The sequence below is a fragment of the Hirundo rustica genome, chromosome Z, assembly GCF_015227805.2.
Source record: "Hirundo rustica isolate bHirRus1 chromosome Z, bHirRus1.pri.v3, whole genome shotgun sequence".
NCBI classification, from domain to species: Eukaryota; Metazoa; Chordata; class Aves; order Passeriformes; family Hirundinidae; genus Hirundo; species Hirundo rustica.
This window is the reverse complement of record NC_053488.1, coordinates 68,018,543-68,041,225: the sequence shown is the minus strand read 5'-3', so window position 1 is coordinate 68,041,225 and position 22,683 is coordinate 68,018,543. Positions and strand designations below refer to the sequence as shown.

The 22,683-nt window shown below is 37.1% G+C and overlaps 1 protein-coding gene across 5 annotated transcripts in view; it reads left to right on the top strand.

Annotated features, from left to right (window-relative positions):
* The window catches only part of LINGO2 (leucine rich repeat and Ig domain containing 2), a 467,557-nt gene that overhangs the window by 382,217 nt on the left and 62,657 nt on the right, over positions 1–22,683 (top strand). Inside the window, exon 1 of one of the 5 annotated variants that reach the window (XM_040090099.2) lies at positions 19,167–19,190. The exons of the other annotated variants lie outside the window; for them this stretch is intronic. The gene's annotated coding sequence lies outside the window, so the exon portion shown is untranslated. Of the gene's footprint in view, positions 1–19,166; positions 19,191–22,683 lie in introns of those variants that run through there. 5 annotated transcript variants of the gene reach the window in all.

The following is a 22,683-nucleotide window of genomic DNA, read 5'->3' as shown; positions in this document are numbered from 1 at the left end:
CTTTATTTAACACTTTTGTTTTTAAATTAGCACCTTAATTGATCACTAATCAGTGACAGTATTCTTATCTCTACCCTTTGAATCCATATTTTTCTCAAGAATGTTTTCTTTACATACAGAAAGCTTTAATGTCATTTTGGAACAGTTTTATTTATCGTATATCAATATTATTATTTTTAGGTTTTAGCAATCAAAGTTAAAAGCCACTGATTCTCCCCACCCCCATTCCCCCTACAAGCATTAGATTATTTGACAATATCATACAGGGAATGAACAATAACTCTTAAAATCAAATAGGTATTTTAAATATATGAGGAATCGAGCTTACAGTTCAATTTTGTTTTATTCATGCTAAAATGTTTGAGAGCTCAGAACTCAGCAGAAAGCAAAGAAAAGGCACTACAAGCATGACAAAATGAAAATTAGTTTTGCATTGGAACAGGTATTAGTGAAAAATGTTCTAATACCATTCCCACTGCTTTACAGTCTGTGACAGTTTCCCCGCTTCCCTCTACAATAGCAAATATGGACTTTATGTCCCAGTAGAGCCAAAACAGCTTTCCTGATGGTTGGTCATCCCATTTTAAGCTTGCCTCAGTTCTGTCAGCCTTAGATCTCACACCTAAAGTTCTGCTAGTGTCAAGGTGTCTTAAGAATCACCTTGGTATTGATAGACATACAATGATTTCTTCAAGAGCAGATAGTTGGTCTGGCCCAGGATCAGATAAAGACATTGTTGGAACTGGTGACAGTGGGTTTTTTCCTTCCCCTCACCTCCAGTTCAGTCTTGTGTACAAGGGAATGGCATAAGTTATCTCCCGTGTCTTCCTGATGCCTTAAGTTTTAGCTTTCATATTATCCAGATTCTGTACTGCATTAGTATATATCTCTGAACTCCATATAAAGTTTTAGCAAGTTCTCCTCACAGTTTAGTTAGATAAAACAATCCTTTTCCAGCCTGAGAACCAAGGACACCCTTTCAGCTTCAGGCACAAAAAGTATAAACAACAGTGAATTGAGGAGAGCATTATGGGAGGATGGGACTTCATAACCTGAAGCTGTAATTGGACAACTAACCCCAATATGTAAATGGACCAATGAGGTGTTTCTTTATGAGACCAGACGACCGCCGATGGCAAAAGGAAAGAGCCTGCTCTCTCACCGGGGGAATATCACAGCTTTATTCTGGAGTCCCGCCCTGCCAGCTGGAACCCTTTCCCAGTGTGGCGCCGGTGCCAGAGAGACTCAGGCTTCACCCGTCCCGGGGCTTTTTCCCCGGGAAGCAGGGCCCAGAGGCAGGGACAAGCCACTGCCCAATCAGGGACAAGGTGGGAGTGGAACAGAGTTGGGTTACATTCCAGTGTGTAATGAGCAGGGACAGACCACATGGTACAGTTAAAGGGGAACAGGGAAAAAACATTACAAATCCGATGAAACACAATATAAACCAAATTAATGCATTACAACAGACCAAAACAGGTAAAAGTGTGAAGATGTGTGACCCACTGTCCATCTTGGGTGTAGCTTCAGCCAGGCTTTTGTACTGACAAAGGTTTTTTTTTTTTAATAAATACCTACTTTATTCCTTTAGCACTGTCTGTTTGAGGTAGCCTCTCAAGGCATCACTCCTTCACCTTACTGTGGCATAGCTTATTTCTTTCTCGTGCTCAAGGGCAGCTACTCTTAAGAAACAAGGTTCCACTTTTACTTGCTTCTCAGTTTGGGCTGACTCCAGCCACTTCCATCTTTCACAGGACATTAGGCAGGTATTCCCTCTGCTCCATCATGTCCAAAACTTAGGCAGCATTTATAAACAAAGTTAAAAACATTTAGACCTAGGATAGGCAAAAATATGAAATAAGAGCTGTTTAATTAAACAAGAGCTGTGATATTAGCCTAAGATTTCTTAGATGGCTAAGATTTATGAACAGCTCAATTCAGCACTATTTTGTAAGACTGAGATCACATGTAGAGATTGGTTGATGTGTACAAGGATTTTCACATTTACTGCAAATGAAGGAATAAGTGCATTGGCAATTAGAGACTTTGGGAGAATATAAAAGATCATCCCTTGAAACTGAATTTAGATGTGACTATTCCATTTTCTGTGATTGATCAGGCTCATGCAATACCTCAGCTTTTCATTAATGTCAATGGCTAGATCCATGGGCTCTGCCACTTCAGCAGAGGGAAGGCCACTTGAATTCTGCTTTCATTCTCCTTTTCTTATTTCCCTGGAGTTCAAGGGTCAACAATCAAAGGGCACATCAACCAGACAAAACTGAAACTTTTTCTGCCTCACTGAACAGACTCTGAAAAAGCCCTAGTTGCATGGATCATTTGTATTTCTTTTTGCCATTGCTATTTATCTTACCAATAGAAGAAAAAAACCCAACTGCATTAGTCCTGACATCCTGTATGAAGCTATTTCTCATGTCTGTGCAGACAAGTATCTGTATTTTATGTTTATCCTATACCAAGTTATGATTTCGATAATGCATGTGTCATTCAAATGCACATAAATACTCTTCAGATAGAGTTAAAGAGCTAGCTTAGGTCAAGGATGTTCTTCATATATGGAATAGTTTCTGAGTCATTTGTTTTGCCATAAGTGAAAGTATTATCATGCTTACTGGACCCTTTAAGATCTCTCAGAATTTATTGCTAGAATTTCTGTTGGGTTTTATGAAAACTTAATCATGACAGTATCTTAAAAACAAAACCAAAACAAAACCCAACCAAACAAAATCAAAAACTAAACAACAGTAACAAAAATAATAATGAAAAAGTAGGACTTGACTGATAAGTGAGGAAATATCCTTCTTGAAATTTATGGAAGTCAATTTTTTTGTCATCTAAGGCACTTGAAATTAAATAATATATGGCTATCTTTAAGGTCTCATCCAAACCAAACCATTCTATGATTCCATGACTTTTTCTGACACAACATGGAATAACCTTCTAAGGAAAATTTTCCTACAATATCGCTGTAAAGAGAAGAACAACTTATTTAGGCACCATATGATATGTGGCTGAGTGAAACCAAAGGGAAATGACATGAGCACCAGAAAGGGAACATAAAGAAGTGATACATCCACTTATCCTTTCTCCTGTTTTTTACTAGACCACCTCTCTCCAGCAAATGCTTCTTGTTCTGTGTTATTCCTCAAGCTACTAATGAAAGCTGGCAGCTGTCCTGCTAGCTGCCTGAGTCTGGTTAACCAGGTAGACAGTGTAGATGAAACTGGCAGCTATTAACACAGAGGCATACACTTCCACTTTCATGGTGTGCTCAGGCTCTGCCTGCCAAAAATCTTTGAAAAATAATACCCAACCACAATTACCAGCTGTATATTTGAGTTTGTTTTTATATATACACACACAGGCATACAAGCTTGACAGGCATTTTTTTCTAAATTTTTTTTTTTTTTTTTTTTTTTTTTTTTTTTTTTTTTTTTTTTTTTTTTTTTACTTAGCAAAAAAAGAAGTAGATGGCTCAGTATGCAATTGTATAAAAGTTGTAATTTGTAGAAGGTTGGGCTAAAGGTGTATTAAAAGGGAGAACCCCCGCAAAGTGTGTGTGCATGCAGTAGTTTCTTTTAGCTCTCACTGCTGTGGTTGACGTTTTATTCAGATGATCTCTAAAGACACTTAGCTAATTAGCTCAAGGAAGCAACACAAAAAATTAAGCTAGGTCAGGTAATGAGTTCTGCAGTTTCAGCTGGCTTCCCTGGGTGATTTAGCAGAACAGCATTATGTTTTCTCTTGGCCTTGGAAATCCTCAGGCTTAACTCCCAAACTTCAACTTCAGCACTCACAATATCTACTATCTAACTGATAAATTAAAAATGACAGAGGATGAGAAATGGAGAATAAATTGGCTATTCCAAGTTCAGCACTAAAGGACAGCAGCTTGGATGATTCACTTTCAAGGACCAAAGGCAGAAATAGACTTTGAAAGCTGAGTGCTCCCTCTGAAAGTATCTACCAGCCAGCATGAATTTAAGGGATATACCATCCCAGGCTTGATTTCCACTGCACTATGAGGGTCAGTGCCAAGCAGTTGGAAAGGCACTCCTGCCAGCAGGAGTCTGTCAGGCAGCTGGCAGAGGTGGAGTAGCGCAGCCAAAAGCACTGCTTGAGTCATTATGGACACACCGTGTGCAGACATATGTCAGTGCTGCCAATTACACCATGGTTGTTACACTGGACCTAAACAGAAATTAACTGTATTTTCAACAATAAGGCAAAAAAGAGTTTCTTAGTTTCTTTTCTTCGGTGCATGTTATGTACAAAAAATACAAGAAAAGGAAATATGATTAGCCTATGTTCATACCATTAACCCAGTTTTTTACAGTGTTTTAAATCCCAAAGAAATTTAATCTATTCTCCCCTTTTGCTGGTAAGTAAAAAAATCTCATATACACTACTTCTGCAGTTGTTTCTGCTGCTTTTTATTTTTACTTTTTTTGGACTTCAGGGCTTGTCTCTTTTTTCTGATATTGAAAATTACTTAATATCTCAATTTGAATATGGAATTATTTCCTGTCTCCCTAGAGAGTGTGAAAGCAAAAATATTAAAACAAAACAATGTCTTAATCAATTTGTTGGGAAAAATGCAGAAATAAAGTCGTTTATTTTTCTTGTAAGAATGAATAGAGAAAAGGTTATGACCAAAAAAAGGAATGTTCAGAGAGAGAATGTATTTTGCAGCCATAATATATTTTACAGAAACAGAACTTTTATATTGCTCTCCAGTCAGGACTTACATTATTTATTTAGTCATATGGAATTTATCTCAGGGGAAAAAAGAAAAAAAGAAAAAAAAAAAAAAAAAGAGCTGGAAATTGGATTTCCCAGACAACAGACAGTATCATTATCATATCTTGCATTAGTTTCACTGTGGACATTTCAATTTTTTTTTTTTTTTTTTTTTTTTTTTTTTTTTTTTTTTTTTGGTAGCTTGGTCAGGTTTTGCTGTTTGTTTGTTTGCTTGTTTGTTTTGCTTGTTTGTGGGGTTTTTTCCTTTTTATTTTTCAGGGTTTTTTTGGAGTTTCTTTGTGTGAAACAAAAGAGAAAATCATTCTCTACATGGGGACGTGTAATCATTGCCAATCAGGACAGTATTAGAGGTTAATAAACACCCTTAAGAATGCCAGATTACTGAGTCAGCTAAGAGGTATATTGATCAGATGCTAGATGTAGTCTAGCAGTACAGGAATGATGCTCAACACTGATTCATTCATTCATCCACATCTAGTTGCAATTCCAGTGTACAGCTGTACTCTGCAGTGCTAAAGGTATTCCTGTTGTGTTAGACAGCTCTGTACAACCCAGGAGAGGTAGTACTTCAGATTTCCACTGTATCTCCTAAAATCAGAATTTCTTTGGCCTTTCCCAGCTCATAGGAACTCTCACACTTAGACAGCAGTGTGCCCTGGCAACGAAGAATGCTATCAGTGCATGCTAACTGGGCAAGGGAGGGGATTGTTCCACCCTGCTCTGCACTGGGGCAACCTCAGCTTAAGTCCTGTGAGCAGCTTTGGGCTCCACAATATAAGGATATTAAGCTGTTAAAGAGCATTCAAAGGGCAGTGAAGATGGTGAAGGGCCCTGAGGTGAAGTTGTATGAGGGACAGCTGAGGACACTTGGTCTGTCCAGCCTGGAGAAGAGGAGACTGAGAGGAGACTTCAGTGCGGTTACAACTACCTTGTGAGTGGAAGAGAAAGGGCAGACACGGGTATGGTCTCTGTGGTGACCAGTGAAAGGACCTGAGGAAATAGTCTGAAATTGTGTTAGAGGAGGTTTATGTTGGATATGATGATATGGTTCTTCCCCCAGAGGGTGTTTGGGCACTGGAACAGGCTCCCCAGGGAAGCTGTCACAGCACCAAGCCTGACAGAGTTCAAGAAGCATTTGGGCTATATTCTCAGTCACATGGTATGATTTATTCTTCAAGATGTCCTGTTCAGAAGCAGGAATTAGACTTTGATGATCCTGATGGGTTCCCCCCAACTCAAGATATTCTACTTTTTATGATTCCATGGAATGCACCATGGAAATGTCTGTGAATGAAAAGCCATTGTGAGGACTGAGGCTGATGAATTATTTTTCTGCCTGTGATACTTTCTTCCATGTAAAAAATACTTATTATTATAGAATCAATAAGGTTGTAAAAACTTCTAAGATCAAATTCAACTACTGGTCAGAAATGTGTGTGTGTGTGCATCTGTATGTTTTATATATATATATATATATACACACACACACACACACACACACACACACATATACAAACACACACTCTCTCTCAATATATAAAAATATATTTGGAGTATAAGTACTTATATGTGTGGCTATAAATATCATGTTAGCAGCAACCATCCTGCTATCACCTTTTTCTAAGGTTTTGTATGAAAACCCTGTCTTGAGGTCACCTGGAGGGGAAGGGAGATGCGTTTTTCTTGGTTTTGTTTCTACCTTGGGTGGCTGACTATACATTAATTTCAAATGGCATTCCACCAAATTTAAGTCATAACCAAAGTATTGCAGAATGCTCCACTTGAGTAATAAATACAGAAGAAGAGCTACTTAAATGTTCATGATCGCTTTTGTCAAGCAATTCAGAGCATTATTTTTGCATTGCAGGCCCAGATTTTGGTAATAAGGGGACTACAGGGGTGGCTTCTGTGAGAAACTGCCGGAAACTTTGTCCATGTTGGCTCTAAGGCCAAGGCCTTGCCAATCAGAGATGGCAGTAACACCTCTGTGATAACATATTTAAGAAGGGGTAAAAAAAAATAAAATTGTGTCAATGTAATTGGGGACAGAGAAGAGCAGGGTGAAAACACATGAGAGGAACAGCTCTGCAGACAACCAAGGTAAGTAGCAAAGGAGGGGCAGGAGGTGGTCCACATGCCAGAGGAGAGATTCCCCTACAGCCCATGTTCCAGACTATGATGAGGCAGGAAGTGACTCTGCAGCCCATGGAGGCTCATGGTGGAACAGAGATATACCCACAGCCCATGGAGGAGACCCACACTGGAGCAGAGGGATGTCTTAGACGAGGCTGTGAGCCCATGGCCTGTGCTGGTGAAGGGTCCTGGAAGGGATCTGTGGGCCCATAGAGAGAGGGGCCCACACTGGAGCAACTGCTAGTACTTGTGACTCCTTGTGGGACCCTCTCTGAAGCAGCCTGTCCTTGAAGGACTGAACCCCATGGAAGAGTGACCCATGTTGGAGCAATTCATGGAAAACTGTCTCCTGTGGAAGAAACCCCACTCTGGAGCAACAGAAGTACTTCTCTCCCTGAGCAGTGGCAGAAACTTTGTGTGATGAACTGATCATAACCCCTACTATCTGTCTCACTACACTGCTGGGACAAGAAGTAGAGACTGTGAAGGAGAGAGGGATGGGGTAAAGTGGTTTTAAGATTAATTTTACTTCTCATTATCCTGCTCTGATTTTGGTGGTAATAAATTGGGTTAATATTCCCAGCCTTAGTCTGTGTAGCCTGTGATGGTAATGGGTAAGAGTTCTCTCCTGGTCCTTATCTCATGACCATTTTGCTATATTTTCTGTCTTCTCTCCAGTTGTGGAAGGAAGTGATAGAGTGGTTTTACCAGATACCTGGCATCCACCCGTGCTGAAATCAACACAATATCAACAGCTGTGCAAACTGGAATAGTATGACACTGGGATGTGTCATATTAGAGATGCATATCCATTCTTTTAGCACCAACTTTGAGACAAGGACACAAGAGGTGTTTTGAAAAATAGGGCCAAATTCATTCAAAGCAACTTATTTTTCTTCAGAATAGACCAGTTCTATGTCTCTTAAGTTATTTATGATTATTTCAGCAATAAATAACACTTTCTGCATTTAAAAATATACAGTAGAGATATAAAATGGATATATGGCTTCTTCAGGTTGTGCTCAACAATTTTGTTTAACGAGTGAAGTTTGAGAACCATTAATACTTAATATCTGGAGTATAGAAGAAGAGAAATTCCAGAAACATTCATGTGGCTTCTGCTTTAGCTAAGACACCCTTGTCTCAATGGATAGGCTCATTTGATTTGTGTGTGGTTCTTCCTTTAAAATCTATACAAAAGGAACACAACAGTAATAACGTCATCTGAAATTTCTTTTATCACATACCTAAATTTTTCTTGTAAGAGCAATCAGTATCATTATTCCTGTCATCCAGATTGGAAATAGAGAAGTAAAAAATGCTTGAGCATAATCAGCAGAGCTGATAATGCAAGTCACTGTGCATGGTCTGAGGACCTGAACTTGGCAATGAAACCTTTCAGTATATTGACTAAACTTCTCCAATGATGTTTAGCATCCTACGTGTACATTTGTTTCCCATTTGGGTAGCCTTCCTTCTACCTGTGCACTGGAGGATGTAGGCCATGAGGGACAAGGCCATTGTTTACTCTTCTGGGTGGAAACTCCCTACTTCTTTGATTTCTCATGGAGCAAAAATTAGTTTTGCTAGTCAAAGAGGATGGATGTGTCTAAAATAATTAATAAATTATAAGGAATAAATATTTATATCGATAATGAATTATGTGATGCATAATTGATTGTGTACTGTATAATACATAATAAAACTCTATATTGTAGCTATCTGCAATATATAATTTATATTATACTATTATAATTTTACTTAATTATAGTCATTCTGGCAATAGCTCCCCCTCAGTCTACATACTTTGACTACTCTAGTTTATTATTCAGCCATCTAATCATTACTGTGTACTCGATATAATTTTAATACGTTTTAAAGGCAATCAAACTTGTGATTCTGCATTTGAGTGTCACTTCTCAATGACCAAAATTTTTGCCCCTCCTATATTCTGTTGAACTGTTCTGAAGGAAAGAAGTATCTATGGATTTGAAGGTCCCCCTGACAACTGGTATTTTATCTTCCCTCCTCATACCAATGGCTCAACAGCCACTATACAATTCTCGGAGCAAAAAGTCCTTTGGAGCCTTTCCATATTTAGCAAATTTCCAGGAAGGAGATGATAGCATGTAAGTTTCCAAACATAAATAATTTTAAACTAATTCATCAGGTTTAAACTGAGATTAAAATGTGCACTGTCCAAGTTCCAAGAATCAATGGGAAACTGTGTGCTGTTTTGCTTGATTTTCTGTAAATGTCCTCAGTCCCTAAGACACTCTGCTTTCACATTTATAATAATTATTATATATATATATATATATATATATATATATATATATATATATATATATATATATACAAGTTGGAGGTGTCTGCCTTTGAATAGCTGCCATACAGTGTTACTTGTCTACAAACAACAACTCGGGATTTTTCAGACTCTTGTGCTTGGTGTGGAGAGGACAAAATACTTAGGCAAAACCAGCAAGCTCGGGCAAGAAGTCATCAGTCTCAAAACACTGATATTTGAAGGCTCTCTTGGCACCAAGAGAAAACATGTTGAAGTCAAATAGTCTTTTTATGAGTAGAATTTCATCTCCCTCAGACCAACATAGATTATTTTCTGTTGTGCTTTCCAATTTTAGCAGGTAAGAGCCTTTCTGATTGACAGGACTTCATTCACTAAAGTAGTTAATAGGGCTGTTGCTTGGATAGTGATAATTAAGTGTTTATTGGTCATTATTTTTGTGTCATGTCTTATAGAGAGCAGATGAAAATCAGTATATTTGGAAAATAGTTATATTTCTTTCTGTTATATTACTTTATATTGTGTTACCTCCAGTGTTGTTTCAAAATAGTCTTCTCTCTGACAAAAGCTGCTCTAAACCTGGCTAAAAATGAAAACACAAAAACAAGGAGCAATGAATTGTAATCATTAGGGATTCTCTCAATATCTTTGGAAGAATGTCTATTCTTTATTCTTTAAGAATTTTTTGTTGAATTTTTATAGAAGAATTAGCTTTCCCATAGTACATGTGTAATCCTTAGAAGAGCTGAACTACCTTCGTGTCTTACTTGCTTTCTGACATATTACTTAGGCTGATATTTACAATTCCTGATACTGGGAATTATGAGTGTTTAGTACAATTCAGAATCAGTTGTTTCATCCCTGTGATGAAAGGATGCTCTGCTGACTTCTGCATTTTCTATGCTGCACACTGTTTCTGTGGGAAAAACAGTGTTGCAAGTGAAAATGTTGTGGGCTGTTCTCACAGCAGTCTAGGTCTGATATTTATGAGTTTCTTTCTATTTCTTTATTCCCAGTTTTCCATGGTACTGGGTCATGATGTAGAAATCAAGTATTAGTTTCCCTGGAAACAATAGCTGTATGAAATATTACATAACTTCAGAAGGTGGGAACTGTAGAAGAGGTGACTTCTCTCCTTTCTAAACTTCTAAACAGAAGCTGGGGATGGAATTTACATGGTAGATACCAGTACAACTCAAGGACATATAGACTGGTATGACAGACACTGTGGCTTGGTCATATGAACTACTTCCAGATAGCTTGGCTCCCAGGTCCTTCATCACCCTGGCAGTGCTTTCATTTCAGCTAACAGAGTAGAAACTGCCACATCCCTTGTTTATAAAGACAAGTGTGGGATTGAAAGCATATCCTGGGGTTTTTTGGTTTCTTTTTAATTTTGTGTTTTTGTTTGTTTGTTTTTGTTTTGTTTTTAATTTTAAGACAATAAAAATATTTGTTTTCTGACACCCCAGTAGGACAGAAATTTCAGTTTAGTCCGTTTCTGAATGCTTGTTTGTTCTTTTTTTCTCTTCATGCATCTTAGTAATCAAACGTTTCAGCACTTCTGCTATAAGAAAGCACTTCTGCTATAATTTCAGCACTGACAATTACTGAACGAGGCTGCATGTCAGAAGGGGTGGAGAGGCTCTGTCAGGCACTCCCAACCCTACTTGTTTCATCTGAAGACAGGGTAACATTGAAATCAAATCTGCCAAAGCATCGGCCACTTTGCAAACTTTTTTTTTCTACTATGCTTTCTAGAAGAGATATGTTATACCAGAAGATTAGCTTTTGTGCCAACTAGACACTGCTGTAGCAATTGTATATTGCATGATTTCTAAGCTTTTTTTCAGTTTATTAAATGTTCTTAACTAACCTGTGAGGCATTTTGACCACCTTTCATTTTCTACCTCCAAATCTATCAGAATATCACCTTAATCTCATTTTTGTAACACTGCTGAATTTGGTATTGCCCTCCCAGATGGCTTTAAGTTTCTTTGTAAGTACACATCATTCTTATGATTCAGTGCATATAAAGCAAATAACAATGTGACTCAGGTCTAAATTGTCTAGGTCCATCTCAAATAGATTCTGAACATGCCCCCGGCTCTTCAGTTGTCTCTGTTACCAATGATGGTGAAATCTTGCCTGCATTAGTCTCAAAGCAGCAATCCCTCCAGTGACACTTAAGGGAGAGTCCAACAGAACCCGATTCCTAGTTAAGGCTTCAGTGCCCAAAATAGTAATTAGGTATCCATAATTGTTTGTTTCCTGTTATATAGGAAGAATGCAAACCAAATATAACTTCTTGAGAAAGCATGTAATGACTTGGGGACTGAGAAAAAAGTAATTGTTCCTATAAAATAAGTTATACCTGAAGATAAGAGAGGATTTTAACTTGCATATGTATCTACAAATACATGTATCCCATATAAACTACCACAGAAATATATGTTCAGATTTCCTTCATCTTTCACTATTATCATTATTAAAAAGCAAATTGCTATGAAAATTGATTTATGTTGTTCCAGAATTGCCATCATTCCTTGGAGTTGCTGAGTTGGATGAGTAAATCACCCTCAGCTTTGGTGGTGAATAAATTTCAAATCTGACACCCTTGTCCTGAAGCATATTTTCTGAACATATTTTAGATTCTGTAACTGAGTCATTAGAAGACTCTCTGTATCAAATTGAAAAACATGAACAAAAGAGAAAGCCTTAAAACAGAAGGCTAAGATGTTATATGAAGGAAATTGAAACTTAGCCATGAGACGAGATAAAAAACAAGACAGATGAGTGGTGACTTGCTTTATTGTGCTATAAATAATCATGTTGTGCTCCTTTGTTTTGGGAGCATTTTGCTACTTTTTCTGGTTTTGCTGCTGTATCAGAGTAGGCAGTTCAGACAAACTTTCACTCATTCTTTCAGAAATTATATACCACCCTACTTGCAAGTAGAGAAGTGTCTGCTTAGGCCAGACATTTGCAAGGTTCATCATGATGACAAGTTTTATCAAATTGTGACAATCTTTCAGACAGAACAAAAACAAGACATAGATTGTTGTTATTTGTGGATTTTTTTTTTTTTTTAATATCAATTTAAAATATTGGGCCTTAGCTAGATAAATATATTCTTAATGCCTGGTGTTTATTTGTAGATGTTTTACATGGTTATGCCAAGCTTCTTTCAAGCCTGTATTTCAAAATAATATAAATAATTTTTCCTTTAAAAGTTTATTATTTTGACAATTTTACTAGAGGGTGAATGATTTGAATGCCATTCTCTCATCAGTTTCTGCCACGACTCACAGGAAACTGTTTTTTTTGGTATTTTTAATACTTGGTTTCCTTTAATCAAGTTGGTTTACTCTTTCCTTAACAATGAAAATAGCTGAAGTGAAAGAACTGCATAAAAATTGCTGGGGCCTATCAGCATCATTTATACTAGTGGCAAAATTTAAATGTGGCAATTGGAAGATGTTTGAATGTAGGATACAAATCTTCTCTTCAAAATCCTTTTGATGTTTTGACAGTTGAATTTAAATGAGATGGGGAATGTACACACAGTTATATACTCCCTTGTTTTCCTTACAATTTTCCTTATCGTTTTCCTTTTCATTTTCCTTATCATTCCTCCCTTGTTATCCTTTACCGTGGTGGGAGGATGAAAGAAATTTTAAAAATTTAAATACCAAAACTTCTTCTTTCAAACTTCTAATATATTAAAACACCAAAGCTTCTGCAGAAGGAGTGAAGGAAATTAATTAGTGGGTCATTCCTCACTAGTTCATGCATTTTCTTGGTGTCAATTATTGAAGTGCTGTACAAGTAGCTTCTATTTCATGGTGAAATTGTATATTCCTATTTCTTTCTGGTTTGAGTTGTGTGCTTGGAGGTTCAGGAACAACAACAAAAAGCAGTTATGTGAAAAAAACCTAACATGAAACGGCTACTTTCATATTCCTCATACCTTTTCTTTCACACAGTATTTAGTTAATTGCTCAGTTAGATAGCCATGAATAGGTTGATCACATGTATATCTAATGTTCTGATTTCCCCAGAGTTATTACCAGAATTATATCCATGTCAAAAGCAGACTAGCTGAAGGAAATGTAATCTTTTGAGGAGCAGAATTAAAGTTAATTTGTTTCTTTTTTCTTACTGCTTTTGGAATAATGGGAATAATGGCTTTTTTCCCCCATTCATGGAAGTAACAAAAAAATGTGTCCATCAGTAGTTCCACTGGTTCAGGTTTCCACCTGTGACTCAGGTCAGCAGCTTCTACTTTTCAGCTTTATATTTGGTTATCATGAGCAAATTATTTACATTAATTGAAACCACATCATCTGTTTTCAAGATCCTAGAGCAGTTCAAGTCTAAAACATAGTTCTGCAACTTTTTCTCGCTGGTGTTTGTAAGTCTTGAGGGATTTGTGATCTCCCTGGGAAAAAAAAAAAAATAAAAAAAAAAAAAAATTTGAACCATTAACCTCAGTCTTATTTCTGTTCAGGACTTAAAACAGGAGTTCTTTCCTAGCTTCTTCAGATGACCTACCTGGAATAGACAGGGAGTCTCATCGACAGAGTAGTTTCTGAAGGTAGTGAAGTGTAGAATAGGAACTTTAAAATTAGAAATTTTAAAGTAGGTTTTATTTCCAGTTGGGACATGGGGGGATATCTCCTCCAAACCACTGGTCAAGACAAGGTCCAGGTTTAAATACAGATTGATCGCACAAACTCACACCTCCCCACCCACCCATTCCCTGCCTTCTCTCGCTTCGTATTCTAATTACCCATCATGTCTCCTGGTGGTCATGAGTTGGGGTCTCGGGAGGAAGGCCAACATCTTCCTCAGGTTGATCTTCACTTCTGGTCAGGCGTAGTGGAGGTTTGGCTGGTTTTTTGGGGTCACCTTGCTCTTGCCAAAGATGAGGAGCTTGATTTTGCTGGATTCAAGTCACAAAGTTCTGCTTTATTAATTTTTGACAGATACTTAGGTCCCTCTTTGCTGGGTTTCAACATTATACATCTTACCTATATGACTTTTACTTAGTAACTACCTAACAAGCGAGCTTTAACTTCAGGTAATCTTTTATGTATCCTCAGTACAAGCTGTTTCTTTACTTCTACAAAGTCACTAAAAGCTGCTTCTAAAATCTTATACTTTTATATTCATAAACATCCTCCACATCAGTAGGAATTCATCCTCTCTATTTCTTTCTCTTCTTTCCTTCAGCACTTAAAGATCAGCCAAACCACAACAGACCACCCCACCATCCCTGGTCTTCTTAAAATGCAACTTGTGGTACAAAACAATGAGCCTTGTCATCCTCTTTAGGAGAAACATGAGGTGGAAGCATTGATAAGCTTCTCTCCAGCACATCAGCAGAGATACTGGGTGCTTGAAAGCACCCTTGGGTGAACATGGACAAAGCACCTCCATGACTAACTCAGCACTGTAGTCAGAGAAATTTATGACTAACTGTCTCTGTGTCATTGAAGTTGTAAAACTCCTGCTCTTGGCAGTACCTGAAGACAAATGTATAGGTTTGACTAAGTTTCCTCTCTAGCCTCCTATTTATTTAATTTTTCCTCCTGACTGTGATTTACCCTAGGACAGACTGCTGTGCCTGTCCCAATGAGAAGTTATTGTCTCCGGGAAGCAGAGTACTGAATGACTCAGCAGGCAATACTTCCTGTTCCACCTATAGTATGTCATTACAGTGCAGAGTGTGTCATTTTCCCCAAGCAAGAAAAGCAATAATCTACATTTTTATCAACGTCTCCAAGAGCCTTAACTCTGGAACTATCACAATGCCCTGGGCAGTATATCACTAAAGAGTCTGGCATGCCTTTAATAACAAAACTCTGGTTTTGTCTCTAGTTCTGACCTTCATTTCACACATAAAAGTTGGGGTTTTGTAGAACCAATTACACATATTGTCTATCTATCTGTATCTATGCAAACAATCTTAATGACTCAAACATTATTAAATAAGGATTGATTTATATTATGTACATGACTAAGTGGTAGGGATAAAAACTGTTTCACCTTTAATCATGTCCAATCCATCTTCAGCATGTTTCAATACAATGGCAAGGGAGTTTTAAATTGACTTCTACGCTTTTATTCTTCTTTTCTCCTATATGACTTTTAAATGCACATAATGGCAACAGAGAAACAATTTTTCAAAGCACTGAAATTACCTCTTTCAAATTCACTTGTCTACACAGAAGCATGTGTAGAAATGGCTACAGAAAGGGTGATTGCAAAATGAAAGAATCTTGCAGCCCTTAACAATTTTCTCAGATTCTTAGACAGGTCCAGTTCAAGAATTGCATTACTGCATTAAACTATATTAAGAACTGCATATAATTACATTGCAGTCTGCAGTGAAGGTTTTCAAAACAAACAAACAAACAAACAAACAAACAAACAAACAAACAAACAAACAAACAAAACACCTAAGAATTCACGTTGAAAATCTATCAGTCCAAAGTAAATACATGATTTTCATGCTGGACATTGGGATTTTGGTTCATAAACCAGATTAGCCTTAAGGATACTAATGTTCACTTCTGAGCGCCTGTGAACATTTAAGACGATTTACCTCTCTTAAAACATTTTTATCCCTCAAGGTTTTAAACAGCACAAAGTTAGTGAGCAAAATGGAGGTTCTTTTACTTTATTCTTTAAGGTCTGTAAAATCCTTACTCAGCTATGTCCTGAAGAATTATATGGAAGTTAAAAATTATTCCTTTTGTCTCTTAAGCATGCCATAGTTATTATGAAACAGTTTTGTGCTACCTTTTGGTATGTTAGACCTCACTAGCCTTTTCAGGCCAAAGTGTCCAATTACTTTAAAAATGTGTGTGTCTGTTTTGATGTCCTTTTGAGAGATTTCTACTTTAACATTAGATTGAAGACACATTTTTTTGGGAAAAGCACAAGGTAAAGAAATTCTCTTATACATCTGAGTCTTAAGCTACAGGATTTAATTTCAGTTTTTTACTTGAACTCAAATGTATACATATATTTTAATTAAAATAATAGGGATTTTTCTTTTATCTTACCTGTTTTATTCTCTTTTAATGCAAGAAATAAATCTATTTTCCTAACAGGGTCTATTTTTTCAAATTTCATTATCTCTGATCCTAATGTGATGACAAAATTCTTCTATACTCTAATTTTTTTTCTTCCTCCTGGTGATAGAATCCTTGCCAATAATTTCCATAAATAATGGCAACAATAGTTAGGAACCTAAATAATTTTTGTTATTATTTGAATACCACTTAATTCAGAGTCCTGTTAAGAACTTATTTTGCCTGGACAGAATAAAAATGTTATTTTCAAAATTAAATTAATCCTAAATTGTATAAATGGGAATGGATGAGCTTGAGTTCATTTTAAGGACTAGGTACTTGTTAAAAAATGAGCTCGATCTCTGGGAGGAAAGAGGGGGTGTCAAATGCCACCTCATGGGCAATAGAATAGAACAGAATCATTTTAGTTGAATAATACCAACAATGATCTTCTAGTTCAACTGCCTGAACTATTCTGGGATGAGAAAATATTGGTTGTTGTAGTTTAACCCCATCCAGCAACTAAGCACCCCAAACACACCCACCCACTCTCCCACCATGGGATGGGCGAGAGAATGAGATGAGTAAAAATGAGAAAACTCATGGTCTGAGATAAAGAGGTTTAATAGGTAAAGCAAAACCCTCACTTGCAAAGCAAAACAAGGAATTTATGCACCACATCCCATGGGCAGGCAGGTGTTCAGCCATCTCCAGGAGCATGGAGCACTCTGGATATCTCCCCTATCCTCCTTCTTCTCTCCATTTATATGCTGAACACAACATCCTATGATGTAGGATATCCCTTGGGTCAGCTGGGGTCAGCTGTCACAGCTGAGTCCCTTGCACACCCCAACCTCCATGCTGGTGTGGTGGGTGAGGAGTAACAAAGGTCTTGGCTCTGTGTAAGCCCTTCTAAGCAGTAGCAAAATCATCCCTGTGATATCAACACTATTTTCCTAAATCCAAAACACAGCCCCATAATGGCTGCCATGGAGAAAATTATCCCAGCCAAAAAAAACCACAATGGAGAATGAAACACCATTCTAGTAAGCCTGTTCCAGAGTTTGATCACCCTTATAGTAAAAAATTGTTTCCTACTTTCAAGTCTGAACCTCCCCTGATGCAACTATGAACCACTTCCATGTCTGCTAACACTAAATCCTAGGGAGAAGAGCCCAGTACTTCCCTCTCCACTCCCTCTCCTCAGGAATCTGTAGAGACCAGTGAGGTCAGCCACAGCCTCCTCCTCTGCAAATGAGGCCAGCCCCGGGTCCTCAGCCACTCCTTACAGGACTGGCTAGCCAGCCCTTTTATCAGCTTTGTTGGCCTCCTCTGGACACAATCAAGGACCCGCATGTCCTTCCCAAATGGAGTGGCCCAGCACAGCTCAGGCTACACCAGTGGTGAATACAGCAGGATAATCTTCTCCCTGACCCTCTGGTTGTGCTGTGTTTGATGCCCCCAGGATACAGTTTGCCCTCTTGGCTGCCTGGGGACACTGCTGGCTCACAGTGAGCATGATGCTGACCAGCAACCTCAGATCCTCTTCTGCAGGGCTGATCTCCAGCCACTCCTCTCCCAATTTATGCTTGTATACAAAAGAACTGGGCATTAACCATCCCACTTTGCTGATTCAAGTTCACTCAGCATATTACTCCTTCTACCCTCTCTCTTTTTTTCTTTTTTTTTTTTTCCTTTTCGCACACAGCTCTGAAGCACAGTGCTTATCCATCTTCACCTGAAAGTATTATCCTGTTATTTTTTTTCATCTACTTAGCCATTTTGTCAAAAAGCCTTCTACTCTCTAAAATCCTCCTGACAAACCTCATTTTTTGTCAACAATGTCTCACTCTCATGGCTATTAATTAATGCCATAGTCCTTTCATTTACTTCTCACTAAATAGTATAATCAATAATTAAAAATTAAAATTTAAAATTAAACAATAAATAATAAACAATAAATGATAAACAATAAATGATAAATTATAAATATCATGTAGAATCTTGGAAAAACATCTGTGCTCTCAAAATTAGTTTTGTTTGCATCATCCACTTTGTTCCTTTTCTGTGTATCTTCTATCTCTTAACAAGGCAGATGTAACAGGTAAGGTTACTTTTACCCCTTAAATATTTATAAACAGTCCCAAAGAATAGCTAAAGCCTGGAGTAAAAACAAGAAGATAAAATTAAATTTAGTCCACTCCAAAGTTATTTACTTTTAATTACCTGTTTGCTTTCAATGTTTTTTTATCTCCCATTTCATTTTCTGCATTTTGACTTTTTTGCTTCACTGTGCCTTGTTCTAGTCCTTTTTTCCTTCTCTCTTTCTCTGTCATTTCCCTTCATTTTTCTACTCCCTTTTCTTCCACCCCACCAGGTTGAAAAAAACAATAGTATTTCCCATTTTTCCTCTTGTTTTCTGAGTGTGGTCTTCCTTCTGCATATTTTGCCTTTATTTCCCCCTTCCTGCAAGCTATTCCATTTCTCTTCCCACCTGCTTTGTTTCAGTTTGGAGGGGTTTTTTTTGTTTGTTTGTCAATTAGCCTTTTGGCTGGTTGGATGTTTTGGTTGTTTGTTTTGATTTTTTGTTGTTGTTTGTTGGGGTTTGGGGGGTTTTTTGTTTGTTTGTTTGGTTGGTTGGTTGGTTGGTTGGTTGGTTGGTTGGTTGGTTGGTTGGTTGGTTTTGGGGTTTTTTTTCAAAACCACTCTAGATCATTCTTATTCACACAACATCATCTCTTTGTGTCACCTTTTTTTCCCACCTCTACCTTTCCTGCATCACATAAATGTGGCAGTAGTGGAAAGGATTGATGCTGGGATTCTGAAAACAAGAAGAGGAATTCTAGCACCATGTCAGACCTCGGGAGAGGATGGCGTAAGGGTTGCAGGTATCTGTATCAATCCAAATTGCAATTTTCCTTTGCAGCTTTGTATGGAACCCTCTACATGTTATTTTTAGTTGTCCAAATAACATTAGTTCAGCACTAGAAAGTGAGTTGAAGTCCTGGTTCTGTTCAACCTTTCAGTGCTCAAGCACTGCTCTTTGTCTGAGAGAAGCAGGAGGGAAGAGAGCCCCTCAGGGGTGGAGAAACCCTGCTTGTACTGTTCTTTATGTCTCCACACCCACAGAATGAATTGGAGTATGGCCTGGCAGGGTAATCGACAGGGGAAAATGCTGGTATGAATTCATGCCACCTACAGTGACTTGTTCACTAGAGTTTGAATTGTGTGTGAACGGATCTCAGCAGTTCTCATTTAAGCCACAAAAATGTCAAAATATTTTACTGAGTGAAAAACATACGTGAGTTACCAGGGCTGACTGTTTCTGAGCTCACACCTCTTTGCAAACATCTTCAGAAATGAGTTTTTTCCTTCTTTCCTGCAGCTAGCAGTAAGCAATTCATATGTTTTGAGGTGTGAAGGGCTTTTTAAATTTGCTTTTCAAAGCTCTACTTTAAAATAAAGTGCTTCTCATATAGAGGGATTGACTCTTTTCCTAGGGTAGTGAATGATAAAACTACTGTGGACTATGCAAATGCACCATAGTAGTCTCTATCTTTGGCTGTCTAACATGTCTGGAATCCATCCATTCTACTACTGGAAAATGAAAGATTTGAAAACATTAACTCATCAAGGAAAATTTGCAAGTGGGAATGAAGAGAAAGTATTGTGATTACAACAAAATCATCTATTGCCATATGCCTTCCCTAAAGAGAAAACAATTTAGACGCCCATCACATGAAAGAGCTCAGCTAAGCCTTTCCCTGGAAAAAGTCTACTTACATAGTAGTTAGATAAAATAATGTTTATAATTTATCAGCAGTTCTTCTGTCCCTTAATTTCATTTAATTGATCAAAGACTTTTCAGAACTTTAAACAGAAACACCAGCTTCTGATTAATTCTCGGCTTTTCACAAAAGGTGAAAAAGGGTGAAGAAAAGATATTACCTTCTTTCTTTTTCTTATGCTTATTGTTACTCTATTTTTTTTTTTTTCTTATGCACATTATTGATTTTTTTTTTTCTTGGTCCTATCCTTACTCTTATTTAACTCTGTTTCTCCCCATGCCCGAGACTGTGACCACTCACTGAATGGTTAGGAGACATAAATGCTGATATTTTTTCAGAATCATGTCATCAAGGCGTCTTGTATTTTAAGGTTAGATGTTGAACAATGTAGTGCTTTAAGTCACCTGTCCTTGTTTTGAAGTACTTTTTAATGCAAAAGTGAAAAGGAGTTTTGAGTATCTGTTGCAGGTATGCAACTGCTGAAAGTAAAGCACTTGTTCAGAGAAGACTGTGTGTTTTTATATTTCACTTTGGAATCATTGACATTACTCCTTTTTAATTAAACTTTTTAATGAAACTTTTTAAAATAATAACCCATTTAGAGACAGAAGTAAAGTTTTAGCAACAGTACTTTTTTCTCATATTGCGTTCAATGTGAATTGAAAATAGCTAAAATAGTCTGACTTTAAAGTCTACCTGGAGGTATACAAGTTTGTCTTATATTTGATGATAAGTTCTTTTGTGTCATGACCATTATCTCCTTCATTTTGTTTTTCCCTGTATTAAAACTAGAATCATCCTAGAAACACCTGTGAACCTCATGTCTTCCTTCAAAGGCTTCCATAATTCTTATGACAATTTCTAGCAAAGGCAATATTCACAGTACTTGTAGCCACCTTCTAATTCTCTGATGGGCTCTTTAGAGCTGTCTCTTTTGAGCACCCTCACCTGCCAAAGACCTTTACTGTCTTCCGTCACTTTTTCTAGTACACCCCTTGGAAGAGTGTATATAAAATGAAGGAGACTACAGCAGCTATGCTCTCTGGTTCGGGATTGATGTCCAACAAAGTTTGAACTCTTCAGTTTCAAATAAATTTTGGCAGATGGTTGCATTTCAAAACCTAGCAATTTCCAATTAATTTTTGACAAAAAGACTTCAAGAGGAGGATCCTAATAAAGTGTTCAGCAAAACACTTGGTGAAATAGTACACCTTTTAAAAGTCATCAAACAATGCAACTAAAATATTGAAAGAATACACTGTTGGTTAAATTATAAATCTTTGTTAAATCTTCATATATTCTGAAGATCAAGGAATTCTTGTTCTGTATTTCAGTGTGTCACAACACCATAAGATCCTGGTTCATCTCTCTAATATATAGGTAGTATGCTAATGTTCATGGCCCCATCCTGTAAGTTTTTGTACCAAATATCTTCACTTTTACATCTTTAGCATGTAGCAGTCCCTTAGACACAGCATTTCATCTCATTTGAAAGGTCTTGTGCAGTAGAAATGAGACCAACTCTGGATACTGTTAGAATTTCACAGTAATCTTTTTTTCACTCATATTCTGCCAAAATGAAAATTAGTTTTCATCACACTTCAGTCAAAATGCAATTCTGTTATTTAGCTCAGGAGGAAAATGCTGTCAGGGAAGGTCTACCTGACTTACAACAGAAAAAGGGAGGGTAGTTCAAGTGTGTTTATAATCCCCTAAACAATTCAGTTTGACCAAAACCAAACCTCACTGCTCTCCTTTCTTTCTTTAGTATGTTTGTCAATTATGTTAAACTGAATTAATTTTTATCCTGTGACTTGAATAAAGATAGCTAGTACCAAACTATGTTGCTCATGTGAAATGGAGAAAAACATTCTTGTTTTTAAAGAAGCAATGATTACCCTACCAGTTGTATCTCACTGAATCAGAAAGAACTTTTATTATTGTAATTGTATTCTGATTGAATTTTTCAGACATCTATGAATATAGTAATGCTGCTTTTATTTTCTTTTAAAACATAGATTTCATAAAGAAATATACAATGGCTGGCACAAAAAAAACCCAAAAAAGTGTTGGGTTGTTTTGGTTTTTTTTACTCCCTCTCTTTGGAAGGAAAACATATTTGTTAATCTGAGAACAGCAAAGCATAGTACATTGTCTTGGAATCTTGCATTGTGGTTTAAAAACTGAAGCCAGTTTGGGAGTGGATTTCATAATGGAAATATCACTGTATCTCGGCTTATCTGTATCTTAGGGTTTTTTTTCCTGCTCTGTTATGCCAGAGTCAAAGGTCTTATAATTTATGTTTCATGGTTTGGAGTATACTTAGTTAATGGCATTCCTTTCCAGATAACGGGGGGGAAAACAAACAAACAAACAAAAAAAACACCACCATCCCCACACCTCTGGTCTAGTTCTGGGTAATTATGCTTCCCATAATCTTTGTGAGAAATCAAAGTGTCAATTATCTGCAGTAAAATTATTTGAAATGAAAAAAAAAAAAAAAAAAAAGTAATTGACAATCAAAAAATTTAAAATATAAAATATAAAATATAAAACATAATATATAATATTATCATCTATCATCTATCATATA